This window comes from Tympanuchus pallidicinctus, unplaced genomic scaffold, assembly GCF_026119805.1.
Source record: "Tympanuchus pallidicinctus isolate F22 unplaced genomic scaffold, pur_lepc_1.0 scaffold1, whole genome shotgun sequence".
Classification (NCBI taxonomy): Eukaryota; Metazoa; Chordata; class Aves; order Galliformes; family Phasianidae; genus Tympanuchus; species Tympanuchus pallidicinctus.
This window is the reverse complement of record NW_026294618.1, coordinates 52,709,439-52,736,773: the sequence shown is the minus strand read 5'-3', so window position 1 is coordinate 52,736,773 and position 27,335 is coordinate 52,709,439. Positions and strand designations below refer to the sequence as shown.

At 39.6% G+C, this 27,335-nt stretch overlaps 1 protein-coding gene across 14 annotated transcripts in view; it reads left to right on the top strand.

Moving 5' to 3' along the window:
* The first annotated feature begins 12,848 nt into the window (after window positions 1-12,848).
* The window catches only part of EPB41L2 (erythrocyte membrane protein band 4.1 like 2), a 95,767-nt gene continuing 81,280 nt past the window's right edge, over window positions 12,849-27,335 (top strand). For all 14 annotated transcript variants that reach the window (XM_052671255.1, XM_052671210.1, XM_052671244.1 and 11 more), the window contains exons 1-2: window positions 12,849-12,957; window positions 16,448-16,530. The gene's annotated coding sequence lies outside the window, so the exon portion shown is untranslated. The remainder of the gene's footprint in view (window positions 12,958-16,447; window positions 16,531-27,335) is intronic.

Genomic DNA, 27,335 nt, shown 5'->3' with positions numbered 1-27,335 from the left:
CCCATTCCTAACATCATGGATTTTCATGAGCTTTTTTCAAAAGCTTTATTCTTATAATTTCTACATTAAAAGTAGTAGAAAAAAAAGAACATTTCTCTGTGGTTTTTACTTTTATCAGGCTATTATGAGAAGCCACAGTGTGCTCCAGGCTGTCAATTGAGACTGTGGAAAAAGAGACTGAGGCAGCACTCAAATACGATAAGCAAGCAGACAAATCATGTAAACAAGTGCTATGGGGAGTGCTTTGTTTTGATAGCACTGATTGTCATTTCAGTAGAGGAACAAACAATCCACTTCAGCTTTTCTGGCTTATTAATTGTAGAACACTTCAAATAGTAAAGACAAAACACACAATCATGTGAAGCAGAAAGGTTCGTAATCCCCTTCTTAGAACTGGAGTGCTCTACCATCAATTTTCAAACAGGAGCAATGTTTTATTTGAACCTTAGGGAAAAGTGAGCATCTTCACTGTCCTAATATTTGCACAGCATTGTACTAATATGGCAAAGATGGTAGCCTTCATAGATCTTACCAATTCAGGATTATTTTTTCAGTATTACTGAACCAATTTTTGGGAATCAGACTGTCTAACATTTGAGAATAGAAGACTGCAGATATAGTCATTATTTTAAAAATAACAATGTGTCTTTTTAATTCAATATGTATTCTTCCTCCTAGTATGTTTAGTGAAAACAAGATAATCTTTTGGATGCTACTGTTAAATTGAGTAAAATTTTTCTCCTATCCTAAATCACTTGCGCTGCATCATAGGAGGAGCTATGAGATATGGTTTAGTGGCTTGTGGTAGCAATGGTAATGGAAGGACAGTTGGACTAGATGATCTTGTAGGTCCTTTCCAACCCTGTGATTCTATGATTCTATGATTCTATATCATTGTAGATTCATTAGTTACATTACCATGCAACGTGGTATTTCATGCTGCTGCCCAGTCAGCTGCAGCCAGAAGGCTTGATTTTAACCTTGGATGACTTCACAGAGTTATTCCTAATATACACCAGGATATTGAAAAACAAACATTAGGTCATCAATTGTAAAATAACAGCATTCAGCACGTACTGCTGTTGCAGCATGCATTTGTGAGTTATGCATTAGGAATATGAAAACCGTTTTTTCTTAAGAATGACAATGGCACATGCACATGAGAAAGAGGGACATGTAAACAAGCTGTGGAAAAGAACAGATGTGTGCTGTTTGGACACACAGGCAACTTGCCTGAGGGAAGTTTGGGTTATTGAGCTAACATGGCAAAGATACATAGTCTGTTCACGTCATAATTCTCTGTGTGCTGTGTGAAGAGTTCCTGCTATGCCTCTGAAGTAGTCTATGATTTCTTAGAGCTTGCCACAGTCATACACGCATACAACTGATTTACAGTTCCATTTGTGTGGGTATTTACTCAGAAACACCAATACAAAATTTAACAGGCTGTTTATTTAGAGTTGCAAGTCACAGAAGCCTCTCTGAGATTACTTCAAGTCAGTAGCAAAAATGCTTCAGCAAGTACAAAGATTTCAAAAGGCAAAAGCTTCAGATGGGGTAGGTGACTCTGAGCGAGTTGTAATGGGAACAGTTTCACAGGGGTGGTTGCCCTGGTTGGGCCCCAGAAGAGCAGATGGATGTGTTCTCCCCCAACAGCACCCACTGTAATATTTTCTCCTCTTAAGGGAGATTTATGATACAAGTGTTCATGACACACACAGAAAAATTTGCGTGCGTCTCTACATGTTGTTACCAGTTTAGTTACCCTTATTCCATGGCATAGGTGCTCTCCCATCCCATGGGATCCTGTCATCCAGTCAGGATTATTCAGGGCCACCTGTTAACAGCCACACTTGACACAAGACAATTTGTAGACCTTATAAAACCAACGTGACTGAAGCTTGAGGAGAGGAGGCAAAAACTGCCAAGTCTCCTGTGGAACAGAGACTTGCTGGTCTTGTTCAAAGAGACAGAATGACTCACCTTGCTCAGCTGGTGCCAAGAAACTGGAAAAGGGTAAAGGGGACACCAGGCAAGTCCCTTAGCACCTCCCATTCAATTTGTGAGAGGTTGCCAGCATGCAAAGCTACGAATGAATATGCCGTGAGACACTGGGTCTTCTTTTTGTAAGCTTATGAAAAATTTTGGCAAAAAGGTATGCATGCAGTATGCTGTGTAAAACTCTGCTGTAAAGCAGTAGACACCTATTTTCACACCTGTATTTTTTATACCTGTACTAAAGAAAGGTGATAGCACGTGAGGTTGTGGTCTGTAATGCTTTATGTAGTGCTATGGATTGTATTCCATAGGTTCTGCAAACAATGCACAGATGCTATATGATACAGCAGAACTTCACTAATCCACAATAATGCAGGGTGGCTCCAGTGCAGATTAGTTGATTTTGTGGATTAGGGACCAGGAGGGCATCCAAGGAGAATCCCTTGCTCTAGGGCTGTACCTCACTGTGGGCTCATCTGCTCCCTTCTCAGCAGGGAGAGTCCCTGCCAGGAGCATCTGAAGCTGCATACAGGGTGACCACGTCTCCCACTAATAATCACACTAGGCACATCAGTTTTTAGAATCATAGCATCATAAAATTGTTTCAGTTGGAAGGGACCCTTAAAGGCCACCTAGTCCAATCCCCCTGCAATGAACAAGTACACCTACAGCTCAGTCAGGTTGCTCAGAGCCCCATCCATCCTGACCTTGAATGTCTCCAGGGATGGGGCATCCACCATATCTCTGGGCAACCTTTTTCAGTGCCTTATCATCCTTACTCTAAAAAACTTCTTCTTTATATCTAGTCTAAATCTCCTCTCCTTTAGTTTGAAACCATTTCCCATTGTCCTGTCACCACAGATCCTGCTAAACAGTCTGTATCCTTCTTTCTTATAGCCCCCCTTCAGATACCGAAAGACTGCTCTCAGGTCTCCCCAGAGCCTTTTTTTTTTCTTTAGACTGAAAAGCCGCAGCTCTCTCTGCCTGTCCTCATAGGAGAGGTGTTCCATCCCTTGGAACATTTTTGTGGCCCTCCTTTGGATGCTTTCCAATAGGTCTATGTCTCTCTTCTACTGTGTAATCCACATTTGGTTGCAGTGCTCCAGGTGAGGCCTTTTCAGTGTAAAGCAGAGGGGCAGGATCACCTCCTTCACCATGCTGGCCACACTTGTTTTGGTGCAGCCCAGGATGTGGTTGGCTTTCTGGGCTGGGAGGGCACATTGCTGGCTCATGTCCAGCTGCCATCCACCAGTACCCCAAGTTCTTTTCAGCAGAGCTGTACTCTCTCTATTCTTATATCACTCAGCTTGTACTATTAGGGTGCACTCAATCCCATATCAACAATGTAGGGTGCTTTTACTTGTATGAAACTTAAGTAGTGCTAAATGTAACATAGACAACAATCAAAATTAGTGTCATGACAAAATATTACTGTAGTAACTATTCTAATTAAATACTATAAAAGTGCAATAATAAAGAATTTGAATCTGAATAACCGGTCTCAGTATTGTTATTAGGTGACATTTTTTTCTTTTGAGAAACAAAACAAATAAATCATATTGGAAAATAAAAGAGTATGAGACTTTTGACTTTATATCAAGCAGGTTTTAAATTCACTGAAAATCAAAGTGTTCATTATTTTTGATGCAAGATATAACAGACGTCTCAGCAAGGTCATGACTACACATGGTAGGATTATTTTATGCCAAAAATTGGCCTGAGGCAAACACTTGAGATAGATGATTGTAAAGAGGTTAGCTCTCTCTGATGCATATGTTCCCCTTAGAACTCTGTAGGTTCAAACAATGAGTCTGTGCATTTTGAGTATATTGACCTTTGTGAATCTGATAACAGATTTCTTTGAAAATCAATGTCAATTGCAACGCTCTTTGTTTCCATTTTTTTTTCCTTGATTAAAAAAAAAAAAAAATCACGTAAAATTGTAAAATAAAAATGTCTAAGAATGGAATTAGGAATTAGGAATGCCCATTCTTCATGGGCAGAGCAAAATGTGAAAGAGCTGGATGATATAACTGGATCTCTTTCAGACATACATGCTAATATTACTCAGCGCAGATCAATATAAAACTTATAATCAAACCTGCTCTTTCTGTGAGAAAAGATTGTATGAAAGATTCATGATACAAATAAACACCTACATACTACTAAGAAATATATAGCAATATCTTGCTCAACTTCTTTTGATCTGAGTTCTCACAAATAAGAGTTCATTCATCCCCCTGGGCCATATTTTGATTTTAAAACAGACAAGACAAAATTCAGGTCTTGTGGCTGAGAATACAGGTTATTTTTCAGTGATGTGGCAGAGATTTGACCTTTGGTTCTCTTACAACCACTAGGGTCTTATGTGGAATAGCAAGAATTAGACACACTGATGTAAGTAACAATTTTTTTAAACATGCTTTTTTTTCTGACAACTTTGCTGACAACAGCATGCATGGGCTTTTCTTAAGGACTTTCCTATAGTGGAAAGTATAGTAACTGCTGAATCTCTTGTGGGCAAACCTAGTTTCTAGCTCTGCAAAGCTACAAAACGTGAATAATGTACCTAAAAGGTATACATACATAGGCAGGACTGTGAGGTCTCAGCAGCCCCATCAGTACAAATCTGAAAACACAGTTATAGGATAACTTGTCAACAACCAGGTTCCCCGGATCAGATGTGGTTGTAATGTAGATGGGATCGTACAAGATACTCAAAGAAAACATTGCAAAAGCTGCTTGCCATTTCATGATTACATTAGAACCATTGTTTACTACCTAATCGATGCTGTGATTGACAGCTTTGCAAATCAGATTAGCTTTTAGCCTGTGTGTAAGAGTAGCATAGATGGCTAGGAATGGAAAATTTTGTGGGTCCTAGTTAATGGCAGATGAACAAGAGTTGGAGATATAAAACAGAAAGTCACCGATGTTGCAAACAAGTTGTACCAACTAAAAGCTATAATATATTCAAACTGTCCCTGAGATTTATTCACATCTAACATTGCATCCCTCCCATGCTGCTTGCGTACAGTGAGGGGAAGTTCCCACCCAATGACATCATGGTCTGTCTTCGGCTACAGCCAGCTGCATATTTCTAAAGGAGTCCTGTTTGTTTCATAATTGAACTCTTCACCTTTTGATTGTATGTTTTGTTGGGGGGTTAAAGGGAAAAAGCCTGCTAGTAAAATTACTTAACTTGGCACTCACAGGCTGACTTGGGTGGGCTGCATTCCCTCTTCTGGTCACACCCTACCTGAACCCATGTGTGTGTTAAACCGCTTGGCCAGTTCAGCCTTAACATTGGGTCATATCCTGGTAAGCAAGTTCAGAGATACTGGAAGTGTGTGCTTACAAAAACACACATAATTGTACAAAAATATGTGGATAAACTACGGGAGGAACATCAGGACTTCACTGAGAAAAAGGCAGTAACTTGGAAGAAAAAAAATACGTATCTTGATTGTGATGAAATGCCTCAAAATGCATATAACATGCTGTGCTTTGAGTCACTTATTTTTAAGAAAATAAAAACAATAAAACCTTGCTAATCAGGAAAGTTGAAATTATTTTTATGTGCTAACACCAATCTGAATACTAGTTTCTTCTTCATCTGCTACAAATGCATTCCCTGCTGATCAGATTTTCTTGGCCCTGTGAAAGGCTTACACAAATGTGGGAACACTGTCACATCATGAGGGCTATAGTGCAAGGAACTGTGCTTCCACACCAGTAGTGATGTGAGAAAAAGATATTCCTGGAAGTATCTGGGTCTTCTTAGCAGTGAAGCTTGAAGTATTGGAGAAGCATTATTTCATGGTCAAGCGAAGTGGACTTGCAGAAACCCAACTTCACTGTGTTTCCCAACATAGCAATCTCCGAGATGGAATGTGCAGACAATTTTCTGACCTGCAGTAGATAATTGATAGGATGCATAAGGCTGTCTTCTTGATTCCTGATATTTTGAGGAGAAGCCAGGAAAAGTCAGGGATATTGTTCAAGTGCTTGGAATGGGACAGAAATAAGTATCTTAGCTGCCTCTTGTATGCACTGTTCTCTCACATCAAGTAAAGGCCAGAACCACAGCTGGAGCAGTTAGAAATGACTCAATATTTTCTTAAAGTTACTTTTCCATTGGAGCAGTTATGTGGTTGTTCCACAAGTGAAATGGAAGATGACCCACACCAATAAACTATGTGGTCCTCACTATGGCTTGGGAAAACTTACTGTATAAGACTCACAGCATACCTCCTGAAGAAAGAAGTGTAGTAGCTGCATATGTTTTTTGATGTAAATTTTTGAAAAGCTTTAGCTTTCAGGATACAGGTAAGTGCTTGGATATGGTATCAAATCTGTCTTTTTCTCTCTTTAAATGCATGAGGAGAAGAAATGGACGAGTACTTTTGCTATTTTTTTTCATGATTTTTGTTTTATTTTCCTTTTTTTAAGGAGAGTGTATTTGATTTTGATTTTGCCTGTGCCTGTGTTGTGAATTCCTGTTTTTAACTTTTTGCCTATGGAAAGTTTCAAAAATTTCACAGAAAAATAAAGTCAGTAAGTTGTAAGAAACAGTTTAGAAAGCAGTAGAAAATGTAAATAAATATTCTATTCAAAGTTCTTTCAGGAATTTGACTTTATTCATGCACAAATATTGTGGTACATATTCTAATTTGTCTTGTTATTGAGGCCAATAACGAGGCCAAAACTCCTATGAGGAGTTGCAGGGTAAACGTTTAACTCATCTGATTAAGCAATGCACCCTTCGCTCATGCTGTGATGTACACTGCAATACCAAATGCATTCATAGTGGTTTGCCTTTCTACCATAAGAAACTGTGCTCAAGATTATCTTTAAAGACTCTTAGGGAAACTGTTCCTGTGAATTGTTTGATGATTTGTATGAAATATAGCCACTCTCTGTTTCTTCAGACTTAGTTGAGAGTTAAGATTGGTTGCTTCTTGGTTTAGCTGGGTGATTCTAGAACTAGGTATGAGAGATACTAAGCCGGTGAGATAAATATACTTTTTACCATTGGAGTGGGACCTGAGCTAATTGGTATAGCTCTCATGGGGCTCCAATATAAATAAAAAAACATCTCTTCCAAAGTACAATTTTTCCAAGATTCTATTTATCAGCTGCATAAAATTTTCTTACAGTAGTGAAAATTATCCATAGCTTTGTCAGCCAAGTGGAAGATCTCTCACACAATCCCATCTGCTCATTCTGAAATTGCAAGGTAGAAGTCAAAACAAGAAAATCTTTACCGTCAGGAGGAGCAGATATTAGTGCGGTCTGCTGGCTTTTTTTAGTAACTACTCTTAAAGCAGGAGTGGAGATCAGAGTCCAAACAGGCACATAGAGATCTCCTGATGAGACAATAGCAACTATACAGATCTCTACACAAAAAACTAATTCCTTCTATTATCTTAATGAGATAGCTGGAGGATGTGCCTCTGCAAGTTGTTATTATCGATGAATGTGCATCCATTTCATCTAATCTGACGTGGATGTCGCAAGCAGATAGCATTTTCTTCCAGTACTCTCTTTTTTCCAGTCCAGGATTGAGCCAGCTCTTCTGCCCTCTTTTTAAGTTGGCCTTTCTCTCATGCCAAATGACTTTCACCTTATGGCTTCATGCCTAAAAAAAAGTTGCAGCTAGTGTGTATGTGCCAAACATATCTATCTATCACAGTTTTCGATGTGCTGAGGACAAGCTCTGTCTCACCAGAGTCCAGAAGTTTTTGTAAGCAAATACTTAATAAAATTAGGTACAATCAGAAAAAGAACAGAGAGATGTTAACAGACTGTATTTAAATTCAGAATTATCAGCTTTGTCATAGAAACACCAGATATGCAACAATGATGCTGTTACTGAGTTAGAACAGACACATCCCTTGCTTTGTCAATGTATTTATTTTCTGGAGTCTCCAGTGAATGTTCAGCTATGAAATAAGTAAATTATTTTCTTTATTAACGGCTTCCATCCTGTCCCTCATTACCACACAACTGTGTTCCAACTACATTTCATTTTTCATAATTGGCTTTGAGGCCTGGTTGGTCTGCTAGGCTGGGTCTTTCTGTGTGTTGTGGATGTTTGCTCTACAAACAAAATCTAGGTCTTCAGCAACACTTGCCACTTACCCATGCCAATATGTGTTATCCGCTTCACTACCCTGTCTGTAGCAACGCCAAGCAGCAACATCGAGAGAACACAGGCTTTTCACATCAGCAGTCACTTTGTACTGCTTGCTTTTTGTGATCAGTGGAATTCATGTAGCGGGGCAGATTTTGACCATTAACAACAGCTGAGTAAAGGGATTAAACGAATTATGTTTACCCTACAATGCATAATGCTCATCTTCTGAGTTTTCTGTTATTTTGGTGGTGTTTTTTTTTTCCCCCTCGCATGTAATACACACAGCTCTACAACTTCCATTGCTGTGAAAGATGCAGAAGCCATTAAAGTGTGCCTTTTTGTCCAGAGATAAAAGCAAGCTTCTTTTCTTGAACAATTTGATCTGCCAGTCAACATCTCCTTTGACAGAAGTGACTTGTACTAACTTGAGGTCCATCCTCAAGGGAGGGTAGCAGTAACCCAAAAGAATCTTAGCAATTCAAAAGCTGCGCTCACAGCAAAGAGGGCAGCAGTAGTGACTGCAGTATTGGAATCTTAATAATTTAACAACCCCACAATTAAGTTTATCAGCTTATAATCATCATGTAAAAACTGTCAGAGTGGGATTGTTGCATTTGTCCTTCCTGTCAGCACCACAGCTGGGCAATAAGAAAAGTCACGCCTTCAAACCACAGCAATGTAACCTGTCTCTTGTTTGGGGCATTATCTGATGCGTCAAAATGCAAGGCGGGAAGGAATCTGGCACTGTTCTACTGCCACAAAGGCAAAGCAGAATCACACATTTGGAAATGACATTCCTTGATCAGCAATCAATAGCAACACCTTTTCCTGTGAGGCTTGAGTACCTTTCCCATCCCATACTTTGTGTATGTGTGTAGATTGTGTAACCCTGAGACACTGAATGCAAGTTGTGCTGTTGCACATACGAAGACTCATGCCAATAGACAGAAAAGACTGTTACAGAATCACAGAATCACTGAATCAGACAGGGTTGGAAAACACCTCTGGAGATCATTTAATACAACCCCATGCAGAGGATTGGTAACACAGGTTTATCACAGAAAAGTTTCAAGTACAATGAACCTCTTTTCTTAGTGTGCGTTTTCTATGCTGCAGCATATTCTCTAATAATTGTGAAAGATATTCTCATTGACTTTTGAGCCTTGCTGAACACCAGCAGACATGAAAGCAGATTTGTCAGCAGACTCTGGCACGTCTATGAACAAAAAAGAAGAGATACACTTCCCTACCAGAGAGCAAAAGCTTATTCCCTCCTAAGATCCCCATCTATAAGAATAATTTGTGGAAGGAGAGAGATACTCTTTCAGAACCAGCTTTAAACCACTCAGGATTTTAAACCACTCAATAAAATCCACAATGGTGAAGCTTAGTAATTAAGTTTAAAATAACTAAAAATTAACACTATTTACAATATTAAACCAGGAATAAGTTATGTGGTTTTATTACTACTGTGTTTACTTACTTCAGCCATTACTTGGAATTTTTTAAAATTTGTTTCTTCTTCAAAACCTTCAAGATGGAGAAATACTTCCATGCAACAAAGGTAATGTGTGTATTTATCCTTATGCCTTTCTTTCTTTTAACATTGAATAATTTATGGTTTGAAATTAATGTTATTTTCTCATTTATTTTATTTTATTGCTAATGACTATGTTGCCAGAGTAACACGGAGTCTTTGCAGGACAAATATTATAAAGGGAAAGTTAAATTAATATTGTCTCGATAAAGCTAAGAAGCCAACTTGAACAAGCAGCCTTTTTGAGTTCTCATCTGTACAGACAGCTCCAGTATGATGTTCAAAATTTGCTGTTTACATTCAGCTATATTGCTGCAATCTTTATTTCTGTTAAACAGTATTTTGGTTGCATCAGCGCGTTCAAGAAATTTGGCAAATTGAATGCAACAACAGAGTGCTCTTATCAATTCAGTCTCTAGATAAAATATAACTACAAACTTGGAAGAGTGAAAAGATGCTAGAAGAGAATACTTGAAACTGTATTAATGATATTAGTCTGGTGCAAGTGCAGTAGAATACATCCAAAAATGAGCAGCCCAAGGAAAATGGCCACCTGTCATGCTGTAGATGGAATGGCATTTGGCAATCTGGATGCTTCATTACTGTCACTATGAAATTATCTGCACCCTTCTACTCCTTAGGCCATGTAAACCACATAAAAAAAGAGCATACACCAAAAATGATATTAAATTTTATTTTCTATGTGTTTTAAGGAAAAGGAACATCACATTTTAAGCCAATGTCACTCTTAGGCTATTTACTTTCCTAAAATTATGTGCCAGAGAAGAAGGAAAGTTTGTTATACGGCTGCAGATTTTTCCAGAAACAAATGGCCTAAAACCAGCATCAGAAGAAACATCGGAGTGAACAAACCTCTCTGGGGGGAACACTACTAACTGGGCTTCTCAAGAGTTATGTCTGAGGCTGTCTGAGGAAAGATGCAGAAGGGTGAAAGTCAGTTGCTGTCTCTGTTACAATTTTTCTGACTTTTCTAATCTATGTAAAATTCACTACAGGCATTTCCATTGGTTTTAGCAACACTGGGAACCTTACTGAAAATAAGACTGTTAGAGGCACAGCTGCTTTTTTTTTTTTTGTGTTGTGCCAGTTAAACTTGCTCAGGCCAATGGCATTAAATACTGGCAGCCAGATTGTTGCTAGCAGTAATAAACAGCAAATGGGAGAGTAGAAATTCAGGTAGCATTAAAAGCTGCACAGACCAAGTGTCTCCCATTGTGTCTGTAAATTAAACCCTTAGGGATAGTTGCTCCTAGCTTTTTTTGTTTTGTTTTGCTTTGTTTGTTTGTTTCTGAAAGCATCAGAAGCTGCTGTATTATTTTCTCATGGAACTGAAGAATGTTTGGCTGTCTTTCCCTCATGTTAAAGCCCCTGAAGAATAAGGCAGAGAAGATGATAAATACAGCTTTGGAGATTGTTGTGCATATAAAAACTGTCCAGAAGTACAATCCTAAACCAGGCTGTGCTGTGATAACTGTAACATCTGCTATATCAAAGAAAGAACCACACTGATGGATTCTCTTGAAAAAGAAAAGTGGTACTCCGTCCCCTCTTTAAAAGAGTCAAAGGCTTTATTAAAAAAAATATCTGTTTTTGAATATAGATGGAGTCATACTGAAAAATCTTTAGTTAGATTTATTGAAATTATTTGCTATAATGAAACATGAAGATTACAACATCAAGTAATATTCCTAGTAAATACCAGAATTAAAACTGCTTGTGCAGATGCATTATAACTCACTCTTTAATTATGGGTCTTCTTGACTGTGTGTGGAATGAACAATGCTGAATTAAGCATACATATCAAATTCTACTTACACCCTGGTCATTGCTGGTGGCCTGTTGCTCTTGCGTGCTCACATTAATTTCCTTTAATAGCACTCCCATTTCTGAAGCATCAAACTGGACTTGATTCCTCCACTTTAAATATTATGAAATACTTACAGTATGAATATGGAAGTATTTATGGCACATTGCCTGTTGACTTCATTTCCAGTAGTAAGCTGTTATAATTGAGAACCTGGTGTGCTAAAAGTGTCACTGTGAAGGCATATCCCTCCACTTCCTCAAAAAACGTGGCTCAAGTGATGCATGGCGCATAGCACTACGCAGAAACTTTTGACAAAGAATGTTTAGAAATCTAAGGATTTTTTTTCCCTAGAATTCTCTAAAGAACACTCAGAGCCTCAGTCATAATACTTCTCTTTCTCTTCTTTTTATCTTTTTATTCCAGTTTTCTCTATCATGACACAGAGGTTACCCAGAAAACTGCTTACTTTACTGCACAGCTTGCTGCAAACCAGAAAATCTACTCTGTGTTCTTAGGGAGGTGAAGTGAGAAGCTTTTGGTTAACTTCAGGTCATAATAGGATGAATGGGAATGGCCTTAGATTGCATCAGGGGAAGTTCAGGTTGGGAATTAGGAAAAAATTCATCTCTGAAATAGAAGCATGGCATTGGAAGTGGCTGCTCAGGGAGGTGGTGGAATCCCTGGAGTTCAAGACAGGTGTGGATGTGGCTTTTGAGTTAGTGGGCATGGTGGCGATGGGCAGATGGTTGGACGAGGCGATCTTAGAGGTCTTTTCCAACTGCAATGATTCTGTGATTTTGTGACAACGCATAAAAATGATGAAGCTGTACAGGCAGCAGACACTGCGTTCTGGGCTTTGTAAATTCAGTGTGACTGTGTGGTGCAAATAATTTTCTTAACGAGCAAAACAAAAAAGACCAAAGTTAGGAGAGGCCTTGTCTACTTCACAGATTTTATACACCTGTTACTGCTATGTTTCTCTCAGCCTCTTCTTTCTTGTACACACATGCACCAAGCGCAGGCCTGACCATTACCTCTCTGCCCAAAGCTTAACTCGCCTTTCCTATGCTGGGAGAAAGCTGGAACGGAAAGATTAACACAGGCAATCAAACAACCACCGACCGCACAAGGCCGGGCAGCGAGTACCAAACCCCCCCCAACCCAGACATGCAACAGCCGTTGGCGGCAGCGCAGGACGGGCCGTAGCGGAGCACCCGTTCTGATGATCGACGGGCGCTTCAGCCAATGGCGGCGGGGTGAGGGGCGCGGGGCGGGGCCCGACTCGGGGGCGGGGCCGAGGGGTTGGAAGGAGGCGGGGCGCGGGGACGGGCGGGGCGCGGATTGGCCGGGGGGCGGGGCCGGCGGGGGTTTCTCCCGGGCTGGGCTGACGGCTGCGGTTGGGAACTTGGATTTCGTACGTGAGCGGCGGGCGCGCGGCGGCCGTTTGGCCGACAGGTACCGGTGGGGAGCCGCTGTGGGTCGACGCCTTCAGCTGGCGGTGGGGAGCGGAGCCGGGGGGGGATGGAGACGGGGGGAACGCGGAGCGGTCGCGGCGGCGTGTGCGGGCTGTGGACGCGGCCGGGGGCCGCCGAGCCCCGGACCCGCCGGCGCTCTCTCCCCGCTCCCTCCCGTCGCGGGACGCGGAGGCCGCGGGCGGGGCCGGGCCGGCTGCTCGCCTCGGGGGCAGCGCTGCCTGTTTCCTCTCTCCTCGCTTCGCTCTCGGCGCCGGGCGTCGGCTGGGAGGCGGGAGGTCGGGGGCTGTCAGAGCGGGGCCCGGCAGGGGTGGAGCGGGGGCGGCAGGGGGCGGCAGCGGCTCCGAGGAAGCGTGTCCGGCGCGGCGGCTGCGGCCCGGGGCTCGCTGAGCCCCCCGGCCCCTGTGGCGGCCGCTCGGAGGCCGTTAACGCTCTTTCGGAGATTGGTTTCGAATCTCCCTCGCGGCGCCGCCACTGCCTTCGGCCTCCCTGCCGGGTCCTGGCAGCCCGTCCCATCGCCGGCGGCCGGCTGGGGCTGGCCGTGCTGCCCTCCCGGCCCAGGCTGCGAGGCGGGGAAGGGGATCGGGTGTCGTCCCCAGATGTGTCCTCATCTCCATTAGTTGAGCTTCCACCCAGCGAGGGCTGCACGTAATGCGGGCATCTGGTGTGGATACGGAAGGGTAGGTGTGTGTGACTAGAACGGGCTGAGGAGCCGGTGTTCTGCAAGTGACTGCTGAGACGTAAAGGAGGTCTGTAAAAGGAGGTGGTTTGAGATTTTGGTCATCTTAATGATTATGATTTCTAGAAAGAGCTTCTGAAATAAAACCGTTGGTTGGGAATAAGCGACAGCTAGCCAGTGAATAAACCGGTGTTGAGGTGCTTTGATAATAGGAATGGCTAGTAAACAGGGCGCTTAAGATGGCTTTGCTTCTTGTAAAGCTGCCCAAGACCCGTTCTTAATTAAAAACATATCACTTATAGCTCTTTCATTGACATGTAGTGCTTTACTTAGCTTTACTGCCTCATTTTCTTGTCTGCTAGCATGTGCGCTACCAGAGCATTAGTAATGCTATACGCCCATAGCTCTACAGAACAGCCTTCAGGAAATTCTTGCAGGCTTGTATATTTCTAGACCTGGAGAGTTTGAAATGATGTATTTCTGTAATAGGAAATACTCAAAAAGCACAGCTGCATCCTTTGGCGCGAAGTTTTAAAGTTTTGAGTAGGAAATGAACTCTGTCCTTAAACTCCAGAGCCAACCTGTTGCTGGGCAGACCCTCCTTTGTGCCATCCTGTGTTACATGGAAGGGTATTCCGCAGAAGTGTTCTGCTTCAGCTGCTGCTCTCCTTCTTCCAACATTTCCATTTCTGCTTACTGTGCTGTTTTCTCTATGGTGAGAAGTTGAGCTGCTCTTTTGCATGAATTACAGCTTTCTGCTGAGTTGAGTTCCCTTTGAGCTTAGAATAGGCCTTTCCTTCCTGGTTTTCAGAGGCTGTGGATCTCAGAACTTGTATTGACAGCTTGTACTCGTGGCAGAGGATTTTGCACTGTAATAATGCATCTTGGATCTATGATAATGATCTAGACAGGACTTGCAGAAGTACATATCCCATGTGTGCATTTTGAAGTCAGAAAAGAGGGAGAGTTTAGACTTAACAGCTAGGGCTGCACAGTGTAGACTTACAAGTTTCATTTCTTCAGAAATATACTTCTTGTTCCACCTCTGATTTGGTAAGTCCTCAGCAATTGCAGTTAATCCATAAGAAATATAATTCTTATTATCACTTCTTGTTATGGCTTCAATGGTAGGAGCAAATAATGGTTTTTCTCTGAAACCAGTCTGACCTGTCGGTGTCTTACTGGGATTTCAGTGGCAATACTGTAGGCTTAAATCACTCTCATTTGGGGATGCAACCTGAAGAATAACTTCATTTATTAATATATAACTTCATAGTATTAATTACTACATTCAGTATGATTTGACTCATTTAGTGAGTATGGATATAGGTAAAAATGTCCATTTTTTTAAAATGTGGCCTCTTCCCGAGTCATGTATTTAAGAATGAAGAGCATGGATCATAGGAAAGTGTTCTGGGCATGTTTTAAGACATTTAAAGGAGGTATTGCTGTAAGTTCTTACGCAAATAATTTTGAACTAGTTTTATACGTAGCATATAAAATGTGCCAAGGTCATATCATTCTATTCTGAATTTGGTTCTTACAGGATTCCATTATATATATATATATTTCTAATTCTGCTTTTACTTTTGTCAGTGAGATATTACTCTTAGAATATAATTTTTGTATGTAATTGGGAATACTTTAAAGAATTGCAAGAACTAGGAAATGTGTCAATCTGTTCAACTATGAAAAGGGGAGGAAGTGGAGTAAAGAATGATAGGTCATAGAAACACAGACTGTCCTGATTTGGAAGAGACTCACAGGGATCAACAAGTCCAATTCTGAGCTCCACCCAACAATCAAATAGTGTTTCTAAGAGCTGTGTCCAAATGCTCCATCGACTCTGACACCTGGGGCCGTGCCCAGCGCCCTGGGCAGCCTGTTCCATGCCTGCTGCCCTCTGCTGAAGAACCATTTCCTGACACCCAAACTAACCCCCCAAGCCAACACAATGTCACAGCTTTCCTTTGGGCCCTGTCACTGTCAGCAGAGATAGATGATGTACCTGTAACATGGGCAAGCTTGGGTAATGTGGCTATGAAATGGTTCACTGACTAGAAAACAAATCTAAACAGTTTGTGCTGCTTAGCTGTAGTACACAATACCACCCTCATAATTGAAAGAATGTGAGATTATCACTCAGTTTAGTGTATCTTAGTTTATCACTTGTAGATTTCAGTAGGGTAAAAATGTTATCAAAGATTGTATTATATAGTGTATATGCTGTTTTTAGATATTTTTAAAGTAAAATCAAGTGCTTTCTAGAAAAAGATGCACTAATTCAAATGGTAGTTTTGTTCTGGAGCTGATTATATGCTTTTGGGGGAGATGAAGAGCGAGAGGTGAGTTTTCTTCCATATAGAAGGCAGAATGAACCCAAGAAAAGCAAAGCTGAAAAGTTGCTCATTGTATGCTAGACATTAGGAAAGACATGGAAGTAGGAAAGGGGCCTGTGGGAGTGTGTGACTGTGTTATGGCCAGCATTGTACACGTAATCAAACTGCATTTCGATTCTTTGAAATTGTGAGGGGTTATTTCTTTCTCTGTAGAAAAAGTCTCTTTTTGACTGAAGGAGTTAAACTGCCATGCAGTTTTTGAAGAGACTTTAAAAATGAAACTGCAAGTTAAATTTGTGGTTGTCACCTCCTTAGTATTTGCAGGGTGTTGAAGTGCTTAAATGAATTTTTTTTTTTTTTTTTTAAACAAGTTAACTCTTATGTTTTTCCAAATCAGTTGGTTGGTGGGAAGACGATTACTCTGACAAGAAATTTAAGTCTGTATTCTGTTGTAGATCAAGAAGACATCAGGCTGTTATCCAGTTGTCATAGTTGGATCGCATTCTACAAGTCTTCAAGACTTCCAGTGGTGTTAAAGGTAACTTGTGACTTTTGTTGTCTTTATTTTTAATACCGGAAAATTATCTGAGTAAAAACATTCTGAATAACAGCAGTTCTGTGGGCTGTTTAAACTTCTTATGAACTTGTTTGCTTTTAATGTGTAAAACTTAAACTGTTGAATGTGGCAGTTCTGTAATATTTCACAGAAAGCAGCATATTAACAGTACAGTGAGTATTTTTCCTTCTAGCAAATATTGATTTCTGAATTACAGTGTTTGTGTTATGAACTGTGTGAAAGTAACTCTGCTAGCAACTGATTTCCATATTAATGCTCACTATGTGTTTGAGTATGTTGTAAAGATTTACAGGATGTGTGAAAGTCTTATCAACAGAACATAGATTACTAACTACAGAGTAGTCAAAAAATAGCCATTCTGTTCTGTGCTTTGTGTTTGTTTGTGGTTTTTTTTTTTTTTTTTTTTTTTGTCCCCTAGTTTTGGAGCAGTGCTGGGTCTGGATGTTATCAGAGCACATCACTTGATTGTAGGGAGCCTTTGAGGTTGTCTGAGAAGTTCAGAACCCTCTGCTCTGCACATCACAGTTTTCTTTGGGGGTCGGTAACAGATGATACCTGGACTCAATTATATGAGATGCTATGAAGGCCTGACTTATTAAGTTGGCCTCTTGAGTAAATACTGATTGGCTGTCTCTTAATATTCTCCAAAGCAGGTAAATGTTGTTGTTTTTTTTTTTTTTTTTTTTTAATTTTGGTTTCTTAGCTCTCTTTTTAATAGAGGTAAGATACTGCTGTTCGTTAACAGTAGCCTGGCTCTTCAGAGATCTTGTAAAGGAGCATTGCAGGAGTATTTCAGTAAAACTAGAGACTGTCAGTGTCTGTGTGTTTTACTTGATATAATAGCTACAGTGGCGCTCATTCTTCTGCGTTTTTGTTTCTTCCCAGAATTTTTTTTCTTTCTGAAGAGTGGTGTGATATAACTTGACTTTAATTTACCTAATTGTTATGAAGCGATGTAGCCTGTGTGCTCTGTAAGGTCACTGTTAGACTTTGGTGTTGAGTAGTAAAGTAGGGCTAGCTAAGGACAGTTTAAAAGCAACTATGAATTGCCTTGCTGCTCTAGATTTGAATCTTCCATTTTGCTTCTGACATTGTCTCTGTGGTTTTCTGTTTGCAAAGCACTATTTCTAGAGAAATGTTCTATAGGAGAAGACTTTCAGTTACCAGAAAATAAAAATAGTCTCTAAAAGAGGAGTTTGGATTCTCTGGGTGATCAATTTCAGCTAAATTACTTGCACTGATGACAAAGCAGAGTGTAACCAAATATTTATTGTTGAAATTACCCTGTGATTAGTAGTGTTATACAGCTAAATGTAACACCAAATTTTACTGGAAATCATGGCTATGCCATGACTGTGGCTTGAGAAGTACAGAGTATAAATGTGGTATTCTTTTTAGTGGGCTGGATAAGAATTTGACTACAACATTTTAAAAACATAGTTTTTGTATTCTTAATAACATTCTTTAGTGCATATTTAAAATCTATGATGTGATCTCTTACCACAATGGAAAACTACAACAGCTTTTTCCAATTTGAAATGCTCTGTTATCCTGTCTATGGGATTTTAAAATAGATATTCTTGCAAGCTTCTGAATTGGATAATTGGGGGACCTTTACTCTGACTCTTGACTCAGTATGTGTCCTACTTCTGAAAACGAAAACAACTAAGATCTGAGGATAAAAATAAGCACTTGTTTCACATTTGTTCAAAAGCTTATTACTTTCAGTTACTCACAAGAGCAAGCATTCACTGACAGAATATTTTAGAATACATGAAGTTTTTCTCACAAATACGAAAAACACAGCAAACTCATTTCAGAATGAAACTTTCAGTTTTAAGATCTGAAATGTCATGTTCAATTTTCAAATAGTGTTTTCTACTTTTTAAACACTGCTTGGAAATTAGCTATTTGCTTCCTTTGAGAAATGACTTTTCTGCCCTTTTATCCTCTGCTTAACTTCCTTTTGAAGCTTTACTTAATACTGTAATTGCTGCTATTCTGTTGTCTTTCAGTTAAAAATGGCAAAATATTAAGCCTGAGTATCATTTATCTTCTCTTAGAGGACTGGATACATTTTTGTATGGTGTTTTGGGTCTTTTTCCTGGTAGTATGTTGCATTATTAGGCCATGAATCTGAAGCAAATCCCACTTCAGAAGAGGGAGCGGGGCTGAAACCACAAGGAATGTCCACACAAGCTTTATGGTCAAGTTATGATTTGGTCTTAAGGCTGCTTTGTCCACTTTATAGTCAATGCTGCTGTATTGCAGCAGTCTTTGACAAGAGGTTAGCTACATAATGGTCCAAGGCAGCTGCTTGGGTCAAGCTTGAGGTTCCTACAAATCAATACTACTATTTCATCCACTTCTTTCCAAAAAAAAAAAATCAAAACCAAAACAAACAAACAAAAAAAGCCAGAAACAAAACAGAAGGGCAAGTTGCAAGTGATTTTAGTATTAAACCTTTTGTGGACCTCTAATCTCTCATGCTGATTAACTTAAGATGTTGGAAGTTTAGACTTGCTTTCAGAGAATACTTTCTTCTTTGTGTTGGGGAGGATGTGTTTTATAGAATGCAGTTATCATTTGTGGAGGTGGTTAAGAGCTGTGCACTGACAGATCTTTCTTTTTCTCCTATCCTCTTCCCACAACCTCCCCTCTGCACCTAAGTATGCTGTTTGTGCAGCGTATGACAAGATTGTAACTCTTTGCAAATGTTGCCAAGCATTGACATATTTTCAATTTGAAAGGGGAAAACACGTGTCAATCTTTATTTCATGATTCCATACTATAGAAAAGATAAAACATCTAGCCATGCTAAAAGATTACTTTTTTCAGTCATGGTTGAATTTAGTTGTCATTCCAGAAAGAAAGAAGTTAAGTTTCTTGGAATAACTGCAGAATAATGACCTGCAACATCACAAGATGGCTAGAGTTGGAAGGGACCACAAGGATCATGAATCTCCAACCCCCCTGCCACAGGCAGGGCCACCAACCTCCCCATTTCATACTAGACCAGGCTGCCCAGGGCCCCATCCAATCTGGCCTTGAGCACCTGCCGGGACGGGGCATCCACAACCCCTCTGCACAGCCTGTTCCAGCACCTCACCACTCTCTCTGTAAAGAACTTCCCCCTGACATCCAACCTAAATCTTCCCTCCCTCAACTTAAAACCATTTCCCCTTGTCCTGACCTGACATAGACTGAATGCTCCATGGAAAACATGTGGAGGTTGCAAAAGCTTACATTAACAGCATTTTGTTCTTGTACTGTAGTAGAAATGACACTACAGAAGTGAATTTGAAAGTACTTCAGTGTTGTGTTGAAAATGAGAAAACACTTGTGGAAAAAAAGGTGCATTCTCTATTATTAAAAAAAAAAAGAGAGAGCTCTGAAGAAGGGCTTATATAGTACCAGAAGGGATTTATTCTTGAAAATGTAATACAAATAGAAAATGAAATCTAACTATGAAACAGTGTAGTTTCAATGTTTTGACTTGGAGAGAGCATTAATGTGATGTATCAAGTTTTAAGAATTGATGTGTAACAGGTAACTTGATACTGCATCTTCTTGAATTGTAAGACCTGATTGGGCTAAGGCCAGAACTTATTTAGCACTGCACGTGCATACTTGTTTTAGCAAGTTAACTATGAGATGTGTAACTGTGCATCCTACTTTCATCCTTTGACCACAGTAAGCTCAGTAATTCTGACAGAAATGTTCAGTCTCAGCTAGAGGCCGGGTATTAAACATCAGACAAGTCTTTCTGAGGAAAAAGCTTATATACAAAGGATGATGCCAGAGGCTGCTTTAGTTCTGGTCTCCATATGTATCGTGACTTTCCACTGCTTGTATTTTAGAATGCCTAACGAAGCTCTAGTGGAAAATAAACGTATATTAGCTGAAGTGTATCTTGTGGTGCTGACTTGTGGAAATCTTAAGTGATTTGATTACTGAGACATTGTGAGACTTTGAGTATTGTGCTGAGAATGAAAAGTGTTTTCACTTATTGCCAGTGAATGTGTTTTTGTTTTTTGAAAGGCTATGTGAAAAACAAAACGTGCCTGATGTGTTGGCAGCAGAGCCACTTTTTGTCAGCTTCTTTGCATCTTTCAGACCTCTTGTTCAGTTTTCTCTAGTTTTCAGGGTTTCTTTCCATTATCGAGCAATCCCTGCTATGAAGATAGCTGGTATGCTGTAGAATTCACCATCTGTTGGTGCTGTTTACAGCATGTCTTAGATAATAGGCAGGATGTAACTTATGCAGCATCAAAAATTAGGAATGGGACCAGGTGGAAGTAGATGTTTGCTGAACTACTTAGTCTCTGAGCCCTAATTATCTCACTTGAAACACCAATGTCTATATAAACTGTTGAGTGAGTGAGAAGATTAATTTCCCTAGCAAAAGTTTACTTTAAAATTAAGACTAATATGTTGTCCTTTAAGATATTAAGTTATTGAAATTGAAATCAATCTGCTTTCTTTTACTTCTGAAGCATCTTTGCTTGCAGAGGAAAATGCACGAATCCTTTCTGTTGAAAAGTTCACAAGGATGTTCTTGTTTGACTGCTTTTAAAAAGGAGTCAGGTTTTTGAGTTTGAGTTTCTTGAGTTTCTTGTTAAGTATTTGATGACTCCATTTATTTAGTTATCTTAAAGATACTTTTCTATAAGTGTTAGTTTTCAAATTCTAAATGGGTTTTTATTTGTACAGCTCCCAAGGTTAACAGCAGCAGAGGATGCTGGCCAAAAGGATCAGTATATAAGCTGATTTTTTCTGTGCAGGACACTTAAAAAAAGGTGTATTCTGACCTTTGGTTATGTCAAGAAGGTAAAAGCATGGGCACTTCTGAAAGAATGCTCCTTTCCTCTGGTGGTTTTCACTTTTTTTCTTGACTGAAGCTTTGTTTCAGGTAACTCTGTCAATGTGACTGTAGATGTCTTTGTTTAAAAAAAAAAAAAAAAGAAAGAAAAAAAAAAAAGGACTCTGTCACTCTGATTGCAATTCAAATTTAAGAAACTTAACATTTACATTCTCTGAAATCCCATTCAATACAACTTTTTTCTTTGTTTGAATCCAAACAAACAAAAACCACTTAGCTTCATTTAGAGCTACAGTGAAGTGAGGACAAGCTGTTCCTGCCTACTGGTTTTCTAGCAGGCAGTATTCTTGAGATTGACTTTTTGAAACTTTGTGAGAGAGATCCGGGCTCAGGGTTTCAAGAAGTTTTCCACTACAGATGTTCCCGAAACACAAACAAATGTCATCAAGATGTAGGGTGGACAAACTACCTGGAGTTCAGAGTGAATAGGAACTTAAGTAAAATTGTCTGATTGACATACTGTAAATTCTTTGTTTGCTTATTTCATGGGTCACCACTGGAAGAGATGGCTAATATGTATATATAAGAATTGTTTAATGTGAAGCTGGTTTTGATTTAAAAACTTGTTATAGAAGATACAGGAAGCTGTATGTATATTCATATTGGAGGTCAGTTCCCCGTTCTGACCATGTTCTTTATATTGAACTGTGCTTTTGAGCTAGCACTTCAGGGTTGAAGGAACAATATTTTGATAGATGATAAAAAATTAGAGCTGGACTGAAGTTGCTGGAGTGTTAGGATTTGTACGATTCCAACTTTTATAACAGGGGAAATACTTTGTTTTAATTATCAGAAACTAGTGCTAGAGAGTGGGACAGCACTGTGTGGGGAGTGCATTAGCCTGCTGTCAGATGGCACTTCAATTCTTGAAAGTAACTCATCCTGCTTTGAGGAGGAGGGCTTCTATATATTTAGGCATTTATGCAAGGGTGTTTCATGATATTTCTCTTCAAGTTGTCAGATTTTGTTACACAGATACAGGAATTTCTGATTTCATGCATTTGATTTTTTTTTTGTGAGTTTTTTTCCTAGATGTGTTCAGTTAAAAGTTGTTCCCTGATAGTCGAAGAACATAACTGGTACTTGAATAATTGTGTGGAAATTCTTTTCTTTAGGTTTCTTGGTGTTCTGGTGTTTTGAAGTTTGCCACACAAACAGAACAGTGTTTACTTGATTTTCTTCTGCAAACTGGAAGCTGCTTTTGCAGCATGTGTTTTGCTGGGCTTTTTTTGTAAAACATAGGAGAAACAACTATTAAATAACTTTGCCTGTCAAAACAAAGCTTCATAAGTACTTAATACTCTTATTAAAACAGCAAGATGCTGCTGTAATGGAAATTCTGCATGTATCGTTTTTCTAGTTGTTTGTTTGCTGTTGCTTGAGTAATGAGTCTTCTATTTTGTGTAAGACCAACTACATTTTGCCATGTTTGGTTTTTTTTTTTTTTAAGGCATGAAGTTGTAGTTATTTCTACTTCTCAGTAGAATAAAATCAAATTGCAGCCTTTTTTTGTTTAAGCGTATTTTTGCTGTGTGCTATCAGTCTGAAATGATGGATGAATTGTGTTGGCACAGAGGAAGTAGCCTTCTGTAGAAATGAGTTGGACCTGGAGTTGCTTGAGGTGCTCCTGACTAGAATTCATTGCTCCTTACTTCTGATGTGGCAAGCGTAATGTGTAGAGTTCTCTCTTCTGTAGTTTTAATCACTGTTTGTCTTGCATATGAAAACATTGAAACAGCAAATTTGCCTGCTAACTGAATTGTAATTTTTTTATCAATACTGATTTTTAGTTTCAAGTAGTGATACGAGCCATCTGTGGATGGTTCAAGTACTGTGGTCTTGCTATTGGGTGACCTTGAAAATAAGAATAAAGCCTTAAAAATAGAAGGCTGAATATCTGTAGTGTATATGGAGGTTATGCAGGAGGTCTTTAAGTAACTGGCCTTTCATTTGCAGCAATTAGGTGTGTTGTTTCGAGTTGAATTTCTTTTCCTGCCCTTTTACTTCAGCTTAACCTGCAAAGGACTGGTTCTCTGTATTTTCTCTTCCCTTCATCCTTTCAGCTCCCGGCCTTTCATAACCCTCTTCTCCCCACTTCATTTTCCTTTGTTCTCTAGTCTTTGGTTTGTTTTTTTTTTTTTTTTGTCATCCCTAGTGTTAACTCTGAAGTAAACATTACTATTGTTTGCTAAGTCCAAAGCAGCTGAAGAACTCAAGACAACTTTTTCTCTTCTAGTTGTAGCTAAAGAAACACTTGTAATGAATTGAGTGGTCTGATGGTTATACACTGCAAAGGTTTGTGTAACTTTGTCTCTGCTGTGAGCAGTAGTAGTTACCCAATCCATAGTTGCGATTTTCAAATGCTACACCACTCATGAATGAAAAACTGCTTGTTGCTTTACCTGAAGGTGATAACTTTCAGGTCTGAAAGTGTAGCAGCCAGCTCTGAATTCTTTTGTGTTGAAATAGGCAACATAATATTGCTGCAAATGAGGTGAGATAATCTGAAGTAGGCCTTTCATCAACAAGATGACACTTAAGATTCTTCTTTTGCAACACCAAGTGAAGATGAATGTGCTCTGGTCCAATACTTCTAATGTTTTGAAAACAGTCGTTCCCTTTACCTTACAAGAAGAAAGGAAGGCACCTTGTATGAGGTATGTTCTCCTTGCAGTTTACTGACCTGTCTCCTTGCTTGGAAAGCACTGCCATAGGCTATGCGTACTTCTCAAGAGTAAGCAGTTGTTCACATGACAAAACTGTTTGCCATGCCAATACCCTGAAGGGCTGGCAATTCTGCAAAGGGCTATAGTATTCTGAAAGAGGTTTCTCAGCAGCTCAGTGCTTTTCAACCAAGAGAGCATATGTTCTATATTTAGTTCACTAGTTTAATCTACTGATTGGGTTGTAATTACTTGTTTGAATCAGTTGTATGCTCTGTTGATTTTATATGATTTTTCTAAATGCACTTGCAAGCTTTTGTGTGCAAGTCTGATCCTCAATACTTGTCTATGTAACGTGCTGCTGCAGAGGGATCAGTGATAGCATAGACTTCCACTAGCTTTCTATTTCTGACTGCCCTCTACTCTCCAGTCACATTTCCTGAGTAGATGCTGCTAGATCAGTTAGGAAACATCCTTGCTCGCTGTTGCTATTGATTTAGAGAATGCACAAGAGCTGCTTCAAAAGGCGACTGTTGGTGGTATGGCAGTGGAGGTTGAACCTTCCCACCATTACTCCATTAAATGCTGTTGCTGTGTGACAGATAGCAGCAGAGGGGCAGATGTGGAAGTGTGTGTGAAACAAAGGTGTGTCATTGAGTCTCTCCATGTGGAAGAAACAGTAGCAGTTGACATTCACTGATGCTTGCTGAACGCTGATGGAAACTAAAGAGTGCATGTGAGCGCGGTGTGGTGGCAGCTGGTGCATTTCAACACCATTGGGTCACCTCTGCTGGTACAGATTTTTACAAGCGTAGCATGCAGGCTCATTGCTGGTAAAAGTGCATAACTGATGGTGACTATGGTGAAAACTAATGTTTTATAGCTGAGAACTTGTTTATCAAATGATGTTACTGTGCTCTTTATCTCTTGTAGTTTGCATAGAAATAAATAAGAGGCATAATATTTGGAGCAACCTACGTATAAGAAAAAAAGATTACTGACAAGCAGAACTAATCTTTCTTATTGTACCCTTATACTGTTTGACTTCTCAATTTAAGGAAGTTGTCTCATCATAATGGTTTAGTGACTTGATAAAATCTTCTCAGCAGTTCACGTGTGAGAATGTTTGAAATACAGCAGTTGACAGGCAGGTAGAAGGTGATATTCTGGGGAGGAATTTCTTGCTGTGAAAACTGATATTCTTTTTTTCCCCACAGAAATGCAGAGACTGATGCATTAAAAGATTTTTTGATGCTTTTCTCTGGTGTTATGACTATTTTATCTTTTTTTTCCATAGCTTATGTAAGCATTAGAGTAGTGTGTCGTTAAATATGAGGCATCTCCTGACCTTTCAGAAAAGGTTGAGATGCCATTATGAGTGTCCTAAATCAGATCTGCTGAGTTCTTGTAATAGGATGCCAAAGACTTTTTACTTTTTCTCTCTTCCTTGTAGAAAGGCAGGAGAATTTTGTTTGAAGCTCTTTTGTTTTCTTCTAAGGCAAGAAACTGAATTAAGCAACTAAAGACCTAGATAGGCTTCAAATGGACTTTTCTGAAGTGCTTTATAGTAGAAATCTCTAACATAGCCTACTGAACTTTGTATGTTCAAGATAAAAATATTTAGAAGTTGGTGTAGTCAGTCCCCTGGGCAGGGCTGAAGTGTTCACACTGTCTGCATGTGAACATACACCTATGCCTAAACTATTGTTGCAGATTTTTAAACGGCCTGTTTGTGCTCAGATTAGAAGTTGATGGGCTGCCCAGCTGTGGGTAAAGGTCACCCTTTGATTCAGAATATGACATTTGATTGTTTCCATACACAGTGGTTATGATCTCTACTTCTGATCTCTGTGACACCATGCCCAATAAAGTGAACTGCAACAAATTCTCTTGCCCTCGTGTTGGGTAGGATAGAAATTATGCCATGGGTTATTTGTAGTCTGAGGAATTGCTGCCAAAATACCAGTGTGACCATCTGAAGTCGTCTCAGCTGCTGCAGCCGAGGTACACAGATAATCAGTATGAATTGATTCAGTCCATATATTTGCAAAAACATCACCAATGTCTACCTAAATTATCAAGCTAGCATCTCAAGATTGTAATTTTTTTATATATCTTCTTGTGTTATCAGTTCAACACCTGCAGCAATCAGGACTTTACAGCCTTCCATTCTTGGTCCTATATTCCCTTGTCTGTATACTTGAATTAGAAAGATTCTTGAGTTAAATGCACAGAATGGCATTTGTGCACTTTGTATTTTGAGTGTAACAGTGGTGGGATGAGGAGGAGAGCCAGAAGGCAAAACTCATCATGAGTCATTCAAGCTGAATAACTGGATTTAGAGGTCCTGTCTCTCTAATATCAGCTGAAATTGACTTACGTAGTTAGGTTTGTTTCTGCAAACTTCAACAGTTTTCAAATAAACTTCATAATGTGATAAAAGCAGAATCTGATGGTTGGGGTATCATGGTCTCAGTTTGCTTTGGCTATTAGCTGTTTTGAGGTATAGATTCTGATTTTATTTTTGTAGTAGATTTGGCATTTGTCTTAGGAGAACATAAAAGCATTCATTATTAACTTTACATATTCTTTTCTTGCTTTCCTTAGAGAACCAGATTAGTCATTTTTCATTTGTGCCAGGAATTACAGAATCATTGGAGTTGGAAGAGATCTCTGGAGATTTTTCAGCCCAACGTTTCTTCCTATTCCTGTGATCCCTAAAGTGGGGTCACAGACACTTGTCCTCTCAGATTTGAACACTTCTGAGGAAAAAGGCTGCACAACTTTTCTTGGCATCCTGTTCTCAGTCTGTGATGACTGTCACATTTTAGGGGGGAAATGCCCATTGTCTCTTTTTTTTTTTTTTTTTTTCCCCACTAGGTATCACTGAGCAGATCCTGGCTCTGTTTTCTCTACTAACCATGTCAAATAGTAATACATTCTAATAACATTCTCTGCTCTGAGCCTTCTCATTCCCAGGCTAAACAATTCCAGCTTTTTCAGCCTTTCTTGATGTCAGGTGCTTTAGGTGCAACTATCTTTGCTGGGCTTGCTCCAGTAGCTCTACATCTCTTCTGTACGAAGAGCAATAAAGCTGAATGGACCTGCGAGTTATGTGCTCGTAGACATGAGCCAGAACATAATGGCACAGAGTAATAATGGTAAAGAGACTCCAGAGGTGTCTGTTAAGAATAGGAGAGGATCCAACAATTTGGTTTAAT